The 17946-nt window shown below is 34.0% G+C and overlaps 1 protein-coding gene across 1 annotated transcript in view; it reads left to right on the top strand.

The window, feature by feature from the left end:
- The first annotated feature begins 5880 nt into the window (after positions 1-5880).
- The window catches only part of LOC149079092 (putative polypeptide N-acetylgalactosaminyltransferase 9), a 90494-nt gene continuing 78428 nt past the window's right edge, over positions 5881-17946 (top strand). Inside the window, exon 1 of the mRNA XM_089241381.1 lies at positions 5881-6070. The gene's annotated coding sequence lies outside the window, so the exon portion shown is untranslated. The remainder of the gene's footprint in view (positions 6071-17946) is intronic.

Here is a 17946-nt window from a genome sequence, read left to right as displayed (position 1 = left end):
ATACATTGATTAGTGCGCCTGCCTGGAATGCCAGAGGATCTTCGATTCCTGGTGGGGACTGCCACGTCACCACATTACTACTACCTACATTAATTGCCAGAAATTCCCTTTCCTGGACGTCTAGGATGAAAAAATAAAAAAACATAATCTGTTTCTAAAACTGCTAATTATTGCTAAAATGTATGAATAAATGTCAATTGCGTGAAATAAAGGGCTGTAGCAAATCTCACTATGAAGTATTTCTCACAAAAAAAAAAAAAAAAAAAAAAAAAAAAAAAAAAAAAAAAAAAAAAAAAAAAAATGAAAATGGGAAAATGGGAAATAAAAATATCTACGTTTTTTCTTTAATTATCATCATATGAGATTTATAAATTATGAAAATTATCTTCATACCCGATTTCAACTGAGATTACGAACTCAAGTAAGCGCTTCTTTAAAACCGAACGTGATATTTTGTGAAAAAAAGTCTCAGTGGACGAAAATACGGGTCATATGGTTACAATAATCCCGACTACTGATTCTCAAGTCTCAACCTTCCTTCCTATCTTTTAAATGAAGTACAACTCTGTTCTATCACCATTTATGGGCAATTTACTACCTAGTGAGTTGTGCCGGAAAAGTGTGTGTGTGCCTAACAGTCTGAGTGCGTATCTAGTGTTGTGTCTGATTTTTCAGTGCTGCCATCTATATTTCAGAAGTAAAGTGAGGGAAGTGTAATGATTGAATTACATTTGTAGGTCTGTTGCTCTCTGTGGTGAGACTTTTTAAAGGGGAGATCGACTCGCATTCGTACCTCGAAGTTGGGAACCACAGAAAACCAACTTCAGCCGACCACCACTTTGGTGACGATGGACTTCTCAAAAAGTGCCGTCTTAACGCATAGTCTCACCCGGGCACGGCCCTGGGGCATCAAGAGAAGAGGGGCCACACAAAAATGAGATTCGGTAGAAGTTTTCTAGAATTTACCTAGTAGGTCCTCAGAAAAATCACTTGGTCTATGATGCTCTTTAGACGTCCCTGCTTCTTAACCACACATGCATCTCGTAAACATGGCCCCCACAAGGGTAGGGCTGACAGGGCTCCAGCCCTGGGGCCCGGGATGATTCTCATCATTTTTTGTGTTTTCACGCTATAAATTAATCATAAAGGGGGGCCTGTAAAAGTCTGGCCGGGGGCCCGCATAATACCTCGGCCTAGAGGCCCTACTGTAGGATGTGGGGGCCATTCTCGTAAACATTGCTCTGCGGCTTTTCTAAGGAACTGATACATGCCAGAGTATTCGTTCTGAGTATATATATCATATATGTGGTCCTACGTATGTATATTGTCAGAATTACGCTTGTTTCGTTTTATGCTGCTACCTTCTGTCTTCCATACTTTGAAGTGAAAATGGAGATGACTGAACTTTCTTAATATGCAGGTATAATATTGAAGGTCTGCCTGCTCTGTGTGAAAGATAAATTTTCAAATTTGATCGCCTCGAAGTTGGAAAACTGCTGAAAACCAATTTCAGCCGACCACTGTGCCGCGAACGGGATTAGCATCTGGATCCCCCAGATGCTCACACGACCGCATAGGGGCACAATAATTATGATTGGGGGAGGGAGCATCCATCAAAGAAATGTAAGGAAGCAACTGGAAATAGAAGAATGAACGACAAAAACAAAACGGAGCTTATAAAAATACAAATACAGGGCCATAACAGGCAAAATGCCCAACCCGGGCTGAGAAAAAGATACCCATAACAAATATCGATGCCATATATTTAAAAAATATAGCAACCCAATTAAAAATGCAATTACAAACAATATACATACATGATAAAATATTATAAATGCCCATAAAATATACTTATGGTTGTCGTAATCTTAGTATGGATAGCTCCTCGATTTACTCAACATGTTTGTCGTATTTCTTTTTGAACGTGTCAATTGCGTTAGAATTTATTACCTCCTGGGGTAAGCTTTATTAACAACCCTATTAGAGAAAAATTCCCATAAATACACCATAACCTAGAATTGTCCCTTACCAGTCGACCTTGGTGTTCCCTTGTAAAAGCAGTTGTTTGACGGCATATTTATAACTCATAGTCCATCCTATCCATCCCGTTGAAAATTTTGAACACTTCGATCATCTTCCCAATACCTACGTTCATCTAATGTAAATATATTTAAAAAAATGAAGTCTTTCTTCATAGTACCGTGTGCCAACAAGGACACGCGTAGTTCTTCTTTGCATCCCTTCAACGAAGTCTATGTCCATCCGTAGGTATGGTCTTCAAAACTTTACAGCATACTCCAATCTAGGGCGAACTAAGCCTCGGAAAAGCGGAAGAATGACTTTAGGAAAACGCGAAGACATCTTTTTGAAAATAAAGAAGAGCATTCTATTCGATTTTTTTTACCACCGCTGGAAAATGTTCTGGGAACCTAAGTCGCTCGTCAATGAGTGTTCCCAAATCGGTCACCCTAGTTGCATTCGGGATAGTGGCACCATTCAGCTCGTAAGAGAAACTTGGGTTGTTCGAACCAAAATGAGCTACCATGCACTTGTCAACGCTAACAGTCATGCTCCATTCATTTGCCTATGCTCCAATCCTGTTGAAGTTGGTCTGTCTAGAGCATAGTTTCCCAACCTTTTTTGTTCCATCACCCCCTTCTTCAGAATATTGTGTCTCCCAGCGCCCCCAACCAAATCTAATCCATAAAATCCTATGCTATACTCGCAGTTTCAACCGCCCCCGGAACATCCCATCGCCCCCCTTAGGGGGAATTAACGCCCACGTTGGGAATCACTGGTCTAGAGCAACTCCCTATCGCCTTGGTTCCCGACTACCCACCATAGCTTTACGTCGTCTGCGAATTTGTTAACAATCCTTTCGATACCCTGATCGACTTTATCGATAAAAAGTGAAAAAGTATGGGGCCGAGGGCACTTCCTTGGGGAACTCCACTGTGACGCATGTTCAATCAGAAAATTAATTCCCCGTTCACCATAACCCGTTGTGACCTATCTCTTAACCACGATTCAGCAAGTTGCTCCCCCAATCCCAATCTCGTGTAAACGCTTCAAGAGTTTGCATGTTGGACCCAATGGAATGTGCTCTGGAAACCAAGGTAAACAACATCTACATTTTTGCCCTTATCCAAAGCCTTAGTCACGTGATCATAGAAGCAAAGGAGGTTAGTTACACATGACTTCCCACTTCCTGAACCCATGCTGATTATCTGACAATACATTATTCTCGTCTATCCACTTCACCAAAAATACTTCAAAAACAACTTCACCATATACTGGAAATTCATACCAGTAATTTGATTTTTTTGTATAGTTCATAGAGTTTTAAGTGCTCTCAGAGCAGCATACAATGCGAAGATAGGGTGTCGTCCAAGAGATACACGCTACTGGGTTTGCTGGAAGGTCGTCCATTCCAACTGTAATTTGAAATTCAAATTACTTGACATTTTAGTTCAATTATATGAATATTGGAGTTTCCTCCCAAATAATTACATCGTTCAGTGTTTTTTTTTGCTCAGAACCCCCATCACACCCCCCCCCCATTCAGCCCATACCATCGGGCTGATTTTTTGCCTCCCTATTCCATTTTTTTTTTGCTCAAACTCCAACAACCACGACCTACTTTGTTTTAGTTGAATATCGATTTATAAAGTTCCAATTTTGGATATGAGAGGATTCTAAGAGATTTTTGCGAAAAATATCACAAACTTTTGTTTAATAACTGTCTCATTAATTTTTCACAAAATCTTGCCTGTTTACGACTATTAGCATGACCAAATTGCATGAAATTTTCTCTCAAAACAACTCAAAAATCGACTAGAACACTGAGGGAAGGGGTAGTCCTTCAGATCGGGACGTACCGTCAGCGTCCCATCTCGTCATCTCGTATATCCGTGATTGATAATGAAGTTAACATAAATGAAAACGTAACGAAAATGAAGATAACTTTATCAGCGTTGACAAGTTTATCGTAGGAAAGCTTCGTTGGAAAAAAAGAAAGAAACCAATTAATTTTAAGATGGGATGGTCTTGAAAGAATACGAAAAATCAGGGACGGTCTCCCTGGACATGGGGACATGGGGCTAGGAGCCCGAATAATTGTGGGAGGGGGAATGAATCCCCAGGTCCCTCTTTTGGCCACCTTCATGTAAATGTTCGAGAGTAATTTCGTTACTGTTTGTTGCGATTTTAAATCCCAAGCATTTATGAAAATAAAATGAAGCCCATTGGCTCACAAAATTTTTGTGATCTGCTAACAGAGGCAGAAACAATCTTATGATTTAGTCTTTCATGTTTATCTCTAAGAAAGTTTTTAAATCTAAAAAAAAGCCGTGTTTTAAAACTTTTAAATTTTTAGACTCTTATTTTCTTCCAGAAATCCCTCCTTTTTTTTTTCTTTTTTTTTTTATCAATTCGTATAATTTCTTTAGATATGAAATATAAAACTTTCACGTTGTAAAAAAATCATTTAGTAAGTGAATAATAAAACACAAATTATAAATGAAATAATAATTCGATAAATTTGTATGAAAAAAAAACCAAGTAAAATAAGTTTACCTAGTGGAAATATATATATACATATAAGGTTTTTTTAAATCTATATAAAAAAAAAAGAGAAAAGAGAAAAACAACAAGATTTTTCACAATAGATTTAGTTTAAAATGTGCAAAATATCTGTAAATCAGTATATATTGAAATTAAGCAACACCCCCTTCCCTCCCAAATGTTATCCCCGATATTTATTTATTCCCCGAAGATAGAAATCAAGAGTTTCATGGAAAGGCATAGGAAGCTTGGAATGCTAAATCTGTAAATCATGTGAGGGTCCAATTTATCTTTTTATTGTTTTTGTTATAGAGCAGGGGTCTTCAACGCATGGCCCACGGAGTTTTTTATCTTAGCTCGCCAACCATATATTTAGACAATATAGTTAAAAACATTAAAAGACGACCAAATTAAAAAAAAAAGTAATTTGATTGAGCCTCCAGTTCATTCAGAGCTATATTGCATCATTACCGAAATAAATAATTTCAAGATTTATTGTAAGAAATAATTTCAAGATTTATTGTAAAAAATAATTTCAAGATTTATTGTAAGAAATAATTTCAAGATTTATTGTAAGAAATAATTTCAAGATTTATTGTAAGAAATAATTTTAAGATTTATTGAAAAATAGTTTCGAGACTTTCCGAAAGAAATAAATTCTAGACTTTTTTGAAAGATTTATTGTAAGAAATTTTATTATTGTATTTATTGTATTTTTTTATTTAATGTAATTTCAAGACTTTCTGAAAGAAATAATTTCGACATTTTGAAAGAAATAATTTAAGATTTATTGAAAGAAATTATTTTTCAAGACTTTTTGAAAGAAAAAATTGCAATATTTATGGAAAGACATAATGCCAAGATATACAGTCGAATCTCGTTTTAACGAAAAAAAGCTCTGCTTGACGAACACTTTTATAATCCCTCAGATAAGTTTGCATAGAAACAATGCAAAAACTGGAATTCCTCTATAACAAAATTTCCTTATAACGAAGTGATTTCTCCGGTCTCTTGGAGTTCCTTATAACGGGATTCGACTGTATTCAGAGGGAAATTATCTCAAACATTGAAGAATAATTTCATAATTACCGAAATGAATAATAACAGCATCAGGGGGATTTCAGGTTAAAAGAAGTAATTAATCGGAAACAGCGTTAACCCCCACACGAAAACTCCCCCAGAAATTTTCCCAGTAAATACGTGCACAGGAATTCCCATTATTGCTTTGGCGAGTTTGTTTGGCGACATTTCAAACCAACTTCTATTTTTTTTAATCTGCCGCTCGCTCGTCCTTTGTTTGTTCGAGGCGTATTTTCTCAGAACTCCAGTTAGAAACCGCACGGTGCTCATCCAATGGGGTTGAGGATGTCTCGCAAAACACTGAGGAATAATCATCATAACATTACCATGTGACTGATTTCTCGTGTTGTGAAGATCCTCATTACATAGATCTTTTTTCTGATGACCAGAACATTCATGTCTCATTTCGAAACATTTGATTTTCATGGTAAGCTCTATTAGTATTCTTTATAGTGCCAGATTATTTGTAACAACTTTTTTCTTTTTTTAGCGACGTCGCTCATTACGTACTTGATCAGTTTGTTTTCACTCGAGTTAATTAAAATAATTAGGAGCGATTTCGCTCGTGATTAAAATGCAGGAAAAATTATTTTAATATCAGAGGAGAGAAAAAACAGTTTCTTACGGTATATTTCAAAATCTTTTAATATTTTAGTGATATAAAATACTTTTATTTTCTCTCTTCATTATTATATCTTCTATGGATTTTAAGAGATAAATATTCAGATAGTTTTGTGATTAAATTGAATATTTGATAATACAGATATTGATTAATATTTTGATAGTTGATTTGAAATCGGTGAAATTTTTTTAAAATCATGATCTTCTACACACATTATAATCTTAGATTATTCGCTGAGAAAACTTGGATACATAGTATTGTTGAAAAGAAATAGAAACAAATAACATAAAAAAACAATTTTAATTTAGTACAACAGAGTTCTCAAAAATCATCTGGATCACGTTTTAGACTGGAGCATTTGCGGATGTTTTCGAGCATTGGGTGATAAGGGAAATAATTATATGTTGTTGAGAATAAAAAAAAAATCAATCAAAATTTCTTTGCGTGGATTATGTACCATGGCGTATTCAATGATGGTTTTTCTTTTCTTTTTCTGAAAAAAATATTTTTTGATAAATGATTCGGTGAATTGAAATTGACCGTTCTGTTTGAAGTAACGTAATAGTGTATAGATGCGAGTGGAAGAATTTCGACATTTCTTTTCTGACAATTCTATTTTTCTAAAAAGTTGTTTAACAACCCCTTCCATTCCTCGAAATTTCATTATTAAAGAATGAAATTTGCATCCGCGGATTATGGGAGGATTTTTTTTCTTGTAAAATAGAGAAATTCACGTGCAGAAAATTATGGCACTTCTCACCATACACGGCCACATCTATCACTACACAGAGCAGGGATTAACTTTTTGTGTTCCACGCACCCTTTGTGCCCATAACGTGAAGCCTGCGGACCTTCTGTGTCAATAAAATGAAGGGCTCGGACCCCTTCACAAAATAATATTCAGTACGTACTGTAGCAATCTAAAAACAATCATTTATCTTCTTATCCAAGATCATGGAACCCCCCCCCCCCAAAAAAAAAAAGAATCTTATGGAGGACTAAAGGCTCGTAGACCCATGGCTAAGAACTCCTGCTACAGCACACTATATAGATAGCCCTGCACTTGACTACAGTTTTATCTCCTAAGAGTCTGAATTCCTCCTGTGTCTGGATTTTTTTTGCGTTTTGTTTTGGAATGACTGTGAAAAATTTTCATATGTAAGTGTGGTGCGTGCTATGTGTTGAAATGCTGTCACATCTGTCGGAAGTGAGAAAATGGGAATGCGTGTTTTTTTTTTTGTCAGCATAAATCTTTTAATGTTGTGGGAACATTGGAAGCTGATTTTTCATCTGTTCGATTTGCCTGGTGTGAGAATGAAATAACTTTGGATAATTTCAGATCCCAGACGCATTTCCCAGAGCAAAAATTTTTATCGTTAAAAAGAATTGATTTTACTTCTTTTATTTGGTTGATCTCTTCGGATGAAAACAGTATTGTGACTGAAAAAAAAAAATCTCTCAAATACTTTTCAATAACTAAAACTCGACGATTATGGTTAAAATTTCTCCTATAAGACACTTTTTTCAACATCAATTCTATCACATCCCTTTCATTGAGAATAAGTAGAGTAAGAGAAATTGTTACACCCCTTGGCGCATTATTTTTCAAACTTTATTTCTCAGTCAATTTTTACCGTAAAATTTCAAAAATTCATTTTTAGAATCTGTATACTGTGAGCAACATCATATACATTTTAAATTACCTTTTTTTTACCACTATAATCATGAAATATGGATTTTTCCAAAAGCAAAAATGTTCACCTTGAAACATACACTGTTGTATGTTGAAGCAGGGTAAAATTACAAATATAAAAAAATACAAATGTTACCGGAAAAATAACATAATAAAATTTTTTTTCAATTATAAATCATATATTGCAATATAAAATATCAAAATAATGACACAAATATGATTATTAATGTATATAAATAAAAGTAACAATAATGAAGGTAGGATCATATTCATATAGAATGAAATGCATAATTATACTTTATTATATCTGTAGAAAGGAAAATTTTGTTTCTAAGTCTTTAGTTGTCAGTTCCTTTGAAGCTAAATGATTGCATTAGAAATACAGTATCAGTGATGCCAACATTTGTGTATCATGCACTGATAAACAATAAAATATTTTCTCATCTCTCCTCCTAAGGAAATTCACTTGGTAAGAGAGAGTTTTTGTTGGAGGCATCCAACACTGTAAACTTTGTTTTTTTCCCAACAAATTTGACTAGAAAATAATCGAATGGAAGAGAAGAAATAAAGAAATAGCTGGAAAAAAGTATAGAACTCAAATTTAAAATATAAATTGTTTATAAAAGCAAAAAAAGAAGTATTAAAAATTAGTGCAAGTTGAGTATTCTAAGGTAAACTAGGAAAATTTCAAGATTTTTTCTCTTCCAAAGTACACGATGCTCTATTATTTGTCAAAAATATTAATAAATTTTTTTCACGGTGCTTGATATGATTGAGCACTTGGAACGATTTATCAGGAGAATAAATAGATTATAATTACTAAATGCATTTTACTAAACTTGAAACTTTGAGAAGAAATACAGAATACAATACAAAACACAGAAGAAAAAACTAGAATACAATTTTTTTACTTTATGTGCCTACTTGCAAAATCTCTGTCAATGCCATAGACAAAGAGCTGAAACCATGTTCAGCTGTCAGGTTATGTATTTCTAATCTCTAACACTCCAAAAACATCAGCTAGAAAGCAAATACTGTCAAAACTATTTCAAGTGTTTCAAGGTTTACTATGTATGGTCAAGGAACTACAGTTTCCCCTATACTGTATTATTAGATGTTTCATTATTTTTCAACCTTCGTGAAAAATAACGAAACTTCTTATAATCTCAGCGAATCACACATGAACATCTTACATGACGTTAAATTTTAAAATTCCTTCTTATAAATAAAGATATGAAGGGGTAATAAGTACTTAAATATATGGTCATTGTAATTATAATCAAAAAATAGTAATAGTTCTGCATTCAATTTTTCGTTCTTTGTATCGAGTATACTATCTTTGTAGCAATGAAATAACAACTCATTTAAGATCACAATTGTTTGACGTGTTTACACAAAAAAGTCATGTATAAATTATTTGCAGTAACAGCTTGTAATACACTGATTTATATCTGTTGAAAAGGAAGAAATGAAATCTTTACACTCTCGACAAATATCTCCACTTCGCATTTGTAACTCGAACTACTCCGAAACCATGAGTAAGAAGTTATTATTAAGCTCGCATAACGGAGAATATGAGAAAAGTATCGTATCTTCGCGTGCGTTGAATTCACCTAATGGAGTACCAACAGCTATATAATACTTTCTATAAGGAAAGAGGGTGAATCCTGTTGAACACGAAGAAATCTCGCCATTACATTCTTTGCTTTGTGTGTGTGTGAGTGAAATGACTTCCTCCCTTCCCGCGCTGTGTTTATTCGGTCGCTGGTTCACACTCGAGTTTCGTGAGGAGTCTATTCGTCTGGAATCTCCACTATGAAAACAAAGTTAAAAGCCCAACACTTAAATGCATTTGGGAGCAGATAAGGCGGAGGGATAATTTGAGATTCGGAACAGAGCCTAATGACATTTCCTCTACTGTGTATACAGCGTATGAATGAGGGAGCAGTATATGGATCAAAGCGAGACAAAAGGCATCATTTCAGAATTTTTATCTAGGAAGAAAGGAAAATATACAGGGTAAGGAAAGTTCTTAGGTCACATTTTACTGGTGAACCGTTGATCTTTGATCTTAGAGGCATACTTCGAATTGGAAAAAGTATCCAAATAACGTGTAGACTTTAGATATGTTCGTACATTCATATTGTAAGGGGATTGTATAGTTATTAAAATATAAAGCTAACTTTTTATACGGAAACCCTGTCCTCAAAAACCCAATTAGAAAGTTGTTGCTCTGTCTCTCCTGAGGCCAACAAAAAAATATTCCACGTTTCTAAGGTTTTTGAGGACAGGGTGCTCGTATAAAAAGTAAGTTTTTGTGTTTTAATAACTATACAACCCCTTGCAATATGAATGCATGAACGTGTCCGTGTGAGAGGTCTACACGTTATTTGGATACGTTTTCTAATTGGAAGTACGCCTCAAGGATCAACGCATGGCTCCCACATCCTGGAGTAGGGTCCTAGGCTGGGATCTTTTGCGGGCCCCTCGACCAGACTTTCACGGGCCCCCTAATGATAGATTTACAGCGTGAAAAACAAAAAATAATGAAAATCGTCCCGGGCCCCAGGGCTGGAGTCTTGCCAGCCCACCCCTTGTGGGGGGCCATGGATCAATGGTTTGCCAGTAAAATGTGGCAAGGGGAATTAAATAATCACTATGTACATATTCCATTACATCAGGGCTGGACAAATCGCAAAAAAGTCTAGGAGTCAGAACAATTTTTTTAGTCACCAAACAATTTTTATACCTGAAGAAAAGGGTTCAAAATAATGCTTCTTTTGACTTTTTCAGGGCGTAGTGACTCTCTTTCATGTTGGGAGATATATCCTGCTACAAATTCAAACTATTTTGGACTGCTCTCAGACTGCAATTTAGTAACTACACAAATAAAATTTTAGGTGGCGATACCAATTTCTTAGTCGCCATGGTGACCTAGGATTCATCCAACCCTGATTATATACAAGAAACATCACTGAATAGAACAACTACTGTCACCTATCAAACAAAAAATAAAACTATTGTGATTCTTGGATTGAAATTGATGAATGGTTTTTGATTAATGCTCCCCCATAGAAAAGTCAATATAAGTATGATATTGATAAATATTTTTTGAGCAATAATATCAGCCGAATTGTCAAGTTTGCTTAAAAATGTTAACAGCTGTTGTTTGTGTAGGTAAACTAACATTAGTGAAATGCGTGAGAATTTTTGTAATTGTAATCGAACTGAAAGTCTAGTCTATATTCTTCGTGATTACAATTTCAAAAAGCCAATGAGGATGTCTTTGCGCATCTTACTAACGTTACTTTACCATATACAAACAAAAACTGTTGAAATTTTGAAGCTAACTTGAAAAGTCAACTAATATTATTGGTAAAAAAATATTTGTCAATATCATACCATATTGAGTTTTTCAATGCGGCACACTAATCAAAAACTGGACATCTCAATTTCAATCGAAGAAGCACAACAATTGTATTTTTCATTTGATAAGTGACAGCAGTAGTTCCAGTTCAGTGATGTAAGTCAGTTACATGTAATGTAATGAATATATATACTGTACTCTCCTGTACACGCATCTTCAATTATTTTCTAGAAGGCACATTTTTACTGATAAAATTTTATTTTCACCCGTTTATTGGTTATGAACGAAAGTTACAAAAGAGAATATAATTTTTTCATGGTGAATAAGAGTTTACGAAATATGGACGTTTAGGGTCTGAGAATGAAATGCTTCCGTGTACAGAGAAGATTTTTTTTTTTGCTGCACAAGAAAAAAGTTCCCAATGACAAAAATATTGAAAATGGCACAATAAACGCTACCTTACTTTATCATTGCGCACAGATATCGAGATATCAAAAGTGTGTGCTCAGAGAAACAACAGGTCTGTGCGCATATAGAATCTGTGACGTTGTTTATACATTGGATCCCGCTTATAACGTTTTCCCACCTAGTACGACTTATTTTCGTGGTCTCAACTCTGATTGAGACTTCCCGTTTGCAGGTTGTTTTCCCGCTTACAACGTTTTTTCATGATGGTTTTTTGAAAAACGTTTTAATAAATCAAGATATGCAGTTGGACGCCGCTGCTGAGGGGTTAAGAGAATAAAATTGGAATAATTTTTTTCTACCAAAAGGAAGATCGAGAAATAGTAAATCGGGCTTATGAAAAGTAAATAAATGTATTTATTTCACTACAATCACAGTCTTCGGTGGGAGTACATAAAGCTCAGAAATATGAAAAATTTCTTAAATTTTGTCTCCATAAGGAAGTCATTCCCTCGGGTCATATAAAGATAAACGAACTTTTTGTATAAAATTTTCTAAAAGCTCTCCTTTCCAATGGGCCATGAATTATCATGCAAAAATCGAATAAATAAGAAACAAATTCAGCAATTACTAAATCTTGATCTTGCATTGGAGTGTGATTATTAATTATGCAGAGCTGAAAAGTAGTTTGGAATTCATTTACAGTTATAAAGCTGAATTATGCATAATTTTATTCAATAATTTCGAAGAGAGGAGTTCTTTGAAGGAAGTAGTGTAAGAAGAAGTCCCATGGGAAACAACCGAGAGAAATATGAATCTACCCTTCATTTTATATATAATTTAACTCGTGATTTTCACGTTTATAATATACAGGGTGAAAACTGTCCTTTTCAGCTTAAATAACTTGTGAACCATTGGCTATAAGAACATAATTTCAATTAGAAAAAGTATTCAAATAACTTGCCTATTTTAGATATGTCTTTTATTTTAATTGGTGTCATATAGGTTTTAAGATACAATATTCAATTGTTTGTACGCTCCCCCGTCTTCCAATTAGAAAAATTTTGCTCTATCTCTTCTGTGATTCCAACGTAAAAAAAATGTGTTTCTAAATGCAATATTAGCCGAGATATTTTAATTCGAAAATTTCTAAAAATGAAGGAAAGAACAGTATATAACAAACGTGTTCCTTGATAGATGTTGTTTAAAAACCATAATTTTCAGCTATTTTAGAATTCATATATATCTCGTGTAATATTGCACTTGAAAACATAGAATTTTTTATTGAGCTCAGAAGAGACGGAAATAACTTTCTAATCAGAAGAGCACAGTGGATGGCATATAAAAGAAAATTAAATGTAATATCTCGTTAGGTGCAGTTTATTTTAATATAGGCCTATGCTAAAATAAATGACATATCTAAAATATTCACGTTATTTGGATAGTTTTTCTAATTGAAAGTATGTTTCTAGTTTGTCTAACCAACAGTTCATGAGTTGGTATCCAACTACGTTGAAACGTCATTTTGGAAGAAAATTTTTATTTTTATGAAAGCTCTATATATCTTTTGTAATTAAGAAACAGATCTTGCTTTGTTAGTTAACCGAAGTTATGTTCACTTTAGTCTTGTGTTTTTGCATACAAGTAATCGGTGAATAAAAACTTGTTTTACGAAGAACGCTATTTTTGACATTTTACTTGAGTTCGAAACATAATTTCTAAAAATCTATTCATTGCATCATTACAAAATCTTAACATAATATTTTGCTATATATTATTGAGGTTGTGAATGAAAATCTAAGATCTATCACGTATATATCTGCTTAATTAAAGTGTCTTATAGACGATATGTGGGATGAAATTTTAAAAAATTCACACGTACGTCAACAGATTTGAGTGTAACTTATGAGCATACCATACAATCCTTTAAATTTTTGTTCATAACCTGCACCATTACTAGCTGAATGTATTGTGAAAATAACAAAACATGCCATTCATAGAATTTTTTGCAATCGCGTTTAGAATATTTCACGAATTTCGCTTAAAATTTGACATAAGAATGACTTTTTCATCAGAAAAATGACCTAATAAATCAGAAATATATTATTGTTTTCACCATTTCGAGACACTTTCTATCAAAAAATATCATTAAAGTTCACTCCAGAACTATTTTATAGATACCCGGTTCGTCTTTGTCAAAAACTTACCTGACACAGGGGTACAACAGAAACGACGACATGACCACGGAAAAAAAGATTGCTATAAATTCATTTTTTTTCAGTGTACTGTTTTCTTCGTCACTGAATAATCTCATACCAAAAGAAGCAAAAGCGTTAAAAATATCAATAAATATCCCGAAACCCAATTTTTCGAAAAAATTCACAATATATTTCTTAATTCTTTAGTAGACAAATCGAACGCAACTCAAACAAATGAATAGAAAAGACCCAGACGGAAAAAACTAGGGGGAAAAAATTATAATAGTCTCTGGACAATGATTTGTGATGAAATTTCAAGTACAATATAAAAGCATGAAAAAAAATCTTTCAAAGATGAATTTCAGGCTTTTTCTCTATTTTTCTGATGACATATTCATAAATTTCAGGGAAAAAGGGAAAGTAAAAGAAACAAACTGAGATGGGATGAAAGCAATAGTGTCTTAAAAGTATTGTGGTGGAAGATGTGCGTGTGTGTGTCAGCGTATATTTATGCTGATTAGGTTACTGGGTCAAGTACCTTTGTTCCCAGGGTCCCGTGCATGATTTTTTTCAATGTTTTGGTTGGATCCAGTATTGGAACGTGAGTAAGAGTTTCTTCGATGACGTGATAGGTCTTTGTAGATGAAATTTCAACATCAGTGAAGAAGATTTCCGATTTTTTCACTAACGAAGTCATATTTTCTTTTTTGTGTGCTTCATTTACTTTTATTTATTTCATTATTCTGCAAAGGCATAATTTTGAATTGCATCCGATCATCTTCATTATAAACATTGTGTGCGGTCACGAGAAAATATATCTTTGAGAGTTTCTTATTATTTTTCGTTGTTTTACGGAAGACGTGATTTGTGGTTTCTATAATCCTAACGAATAAATACCAAATACAAATACCTCACGTGCACGTATCCCTTATTTAAATTCTTTTGCGAAACGCAACTACTGAAGTAAATTCACGTTTTTTCAAGAAGTGGAAGAGGATCAAAGGGGCAGGTGAATGATGATCTGCATCTTGGATGATGGAAATCAGTATTTCGTTAGTGAATGCTTGTTTTTCTAACGAAGAAAGTTTTATAAGAGTAGGAAGTTGCTTTGCATATGGTTGAAAGTAATTTGGATCCTTGGTTGAAGTATAAGCGTACACATTTCTTCTTGAAATTTTTTGAATAGATATACCTGTGTACTTTATATGGAGTATATTGTGAAAATTATTTTTTATGTTGGGACTTTATCGAAGGAAACAGCATAAAAACAGGCATCATCCATACTGATTCCTTTTTAACGTATTAGTATATATTCAACCTTTTTACTGCATTTTCCCTGTTTTTTTAACTTTTTTTCCGTATTTTTACTATATTTTTTCCAGTATTGTAAGATTTAATTACATGATTTTCTCTCCTACATTTAATTTTAAGCTTGATTTTGAATTACACTCATTAAGAATCATAAATGCCTGTACTTCATTTTGAAAATTGGAATTTCGCAGTGAAATTTTCAGAAGTAGTTATTTTCTCAGAATGCGTTCTTGCTCACCTTCAGGCAATGCATCACCCTATCATCACGATTGATGTGACGATGATACGCTTTTTAATGAGACTATTACGTTTTACGAGTTCGATTCCCAGTTCGTCCTTGTCAGAGACTTTCCTGATGCGAAGGTACAACAGAAACGGCGACAACAGGATCACAGAAAGAGGTTCTTACAGCAGGGAGTCCCACACCGAGGGGTTAGCGCACCAACCTCTACGTGAGTGTATAAAAAAAAAGCTACCGTTTGCAATATCGGCAATAAATTGTTGGTCCCGGTCTAATTAGCCCACGTGTGCAGAGAATGACCGTGGTGCGACAAAAACGATCAAATGATTAAAAAGGACTTTCATAGGAGATTTCTTCGATTGAAATCATTGGTATATTTGTGTTTCCGAAACTCACTTATTCCCTATTTGTTATTATTATTATTATTATAAATTTGGGGTTCTTGACCTTTTTTTTTTAGCCGCGACCTGAAATCCAAGACATAATCAACTTCAGGATCCATCCGTCTATTTTTAATTAAAAAATGCTTATTAAATAAATCTGTTTGATAAAATGCTCAGTTTCCGAAGTAAGTGCAACCAGTCCATGGCGTCTGTGGGCCAGTTGGGACTGAACCCGAATCAAACAAGGGGGAGGGGGTCAAAATTACCTCTACTTCTGAACTTCTATTCTATTAGTCTTTTTTCTCTGAAGTCTTTTCTATTTCTTTCATTCAAATTCTTGAATTTTTCCTCTTATTCATATTAGATTTATTTTTCATTAATTATCATTATTTTAACTTTATTACCAATTATTTTTCATTAATTTTATATTTTAATTAATTGATTACAATATAAAATTAATTAACAATAATTACCAATTCATTAATTTTCACAATTTTAAAATTAATGAAAATTTTCATTATAGTTTTTGAAAGCTAGTTTCCAGCATTCCTGTGCATCCTATAAAAATGCCATACCATCTTGGATGCTGAACTGTCCCAAAAGAATACTTTACATAAAATCATGGCTCAAGAGCGTCCCAAAACTGTCTGGGGCCCGAGTCTTAGCCACTGCACTGAAATCGTTAAGACGCCTCTAAAACCAGTGGTGTAACAAATGGATTTATAACTGGATTATAAGTGGGTTCGTGCGACGATCTCAGGAGCCCCCGCTATCCAAATTTGGGTCGTGACCCATAGGTTAAGAACCCCTGTTATAAACCCTAATTTAATTAAAATTTTGAGCGCTTTCACACTCCAATATTTTTCGTTTCTTGGAGGCATTATTTATTCTTTTTTTTATAACTTGTACTACTGAGCTCATATTCACGGACCTCTTTCCCATTCATACCACAATTACTGCGCTATGCAAATTTATCCGAAGCTCTCTTTTCGTTTTATGAAATCTCTTCCACAAACACGCATCTACATACTCTGCTTTTATCTCTCCGTTATATGGACTCACTCAGTACTGCATATGAGGAATCGCACGGAATGAAAAGACTGATGTCGGCCATTTTACTTAATGGTCCCGATCAGCGCAATGTGGATGGATGCAGAGCGGAAAAAGACTTAACGTAGCGAAAAGTAAAATATACAGTAGTGTATGTGTTGGATATATATAACGAAATTTCACGTCCGTTTTCTATTCGCTATAACAAAGCGTTAAAGTAGGCGAGTTAACGGTTCGGCGCCCATGGGCAAAAAAAAAAAAAAAAAAAAATTATACTTTTTTCATTTCCATCTAATGTGCTTTCACTACTTGCTTTGAATTCGGATATATACCACTGTGGTCGGAAGTGTTGTTTTTTTTCCCAACTCTCCTGAAAGTACGGTATGAGATTATTTTTAGCTATTTTCAACAAAAGAAATTGAAAAAATGTTTAGTTTTTTTTTTTCATTTTTTTTTCCCGTACCACTGAAAATAAACGCTTCCTTTAATTTTAAGTGAACGTTTTAACACTTTTATTCTGGCGGAATAGATTTTTCTTTTTTCAATGTTCGCCACTTGTTAATTTCCTTCCTGAATATGTGTTAATGTATATTTTATTTTATTTTTTCAAATACAGTTCACGCCGCTTAATGTGATCACATCGGGAATTAGAGTTTCTGATAACAACAATCAAATGATAACTATATTTGAAAAAGTCCCGTTCGCAAGTACGGTGACCGCACATTTCGTTTGGTTGAACGGGACGTATGGTAAACGGGTATCGAGACAACTGGTTTTTTTCCCCCCACATAATTAGTTAAAGAATTTTCAATCGTTCCATTTTTTAATTTTTTTTTATTCTATTCCGAAACGGTACCCTTTTTTCCCCCTTTAAGCTGAAAATTTTCATTTTTGTTAACCAGTCATTGTGAGGCGTCGGAATGAAACTGACTAATGTATATCGCAAATTACGATATTTTTTTTAATGTACACTTTATCATTTCGAAGATCCCTTGAGATAGTCTCTCGAGAAAATAAATTTGAATCTGTTCAA

Source organism: Pholcus phalangioides, unplaced genomic scaffold (genome assembly GCF_987345545.1).
Source record: "Pholcus phalangioides strain wild (caught in Gottingen) unplaced genomic scaffold, Ppha-v1.0 ptg000013l_1, whole genome shotgun sequence".
Taxonomy (NCBI): domain Eukaryota; kingdom Metazoa; phylum Arthropoda; class Arachnida; order Araneae; family Pholcidae; genus Pholcus; species Pholcus phalangioides.
This window is presented reverse-complemented; position numbering and strand designations above follow the sequence as displayed.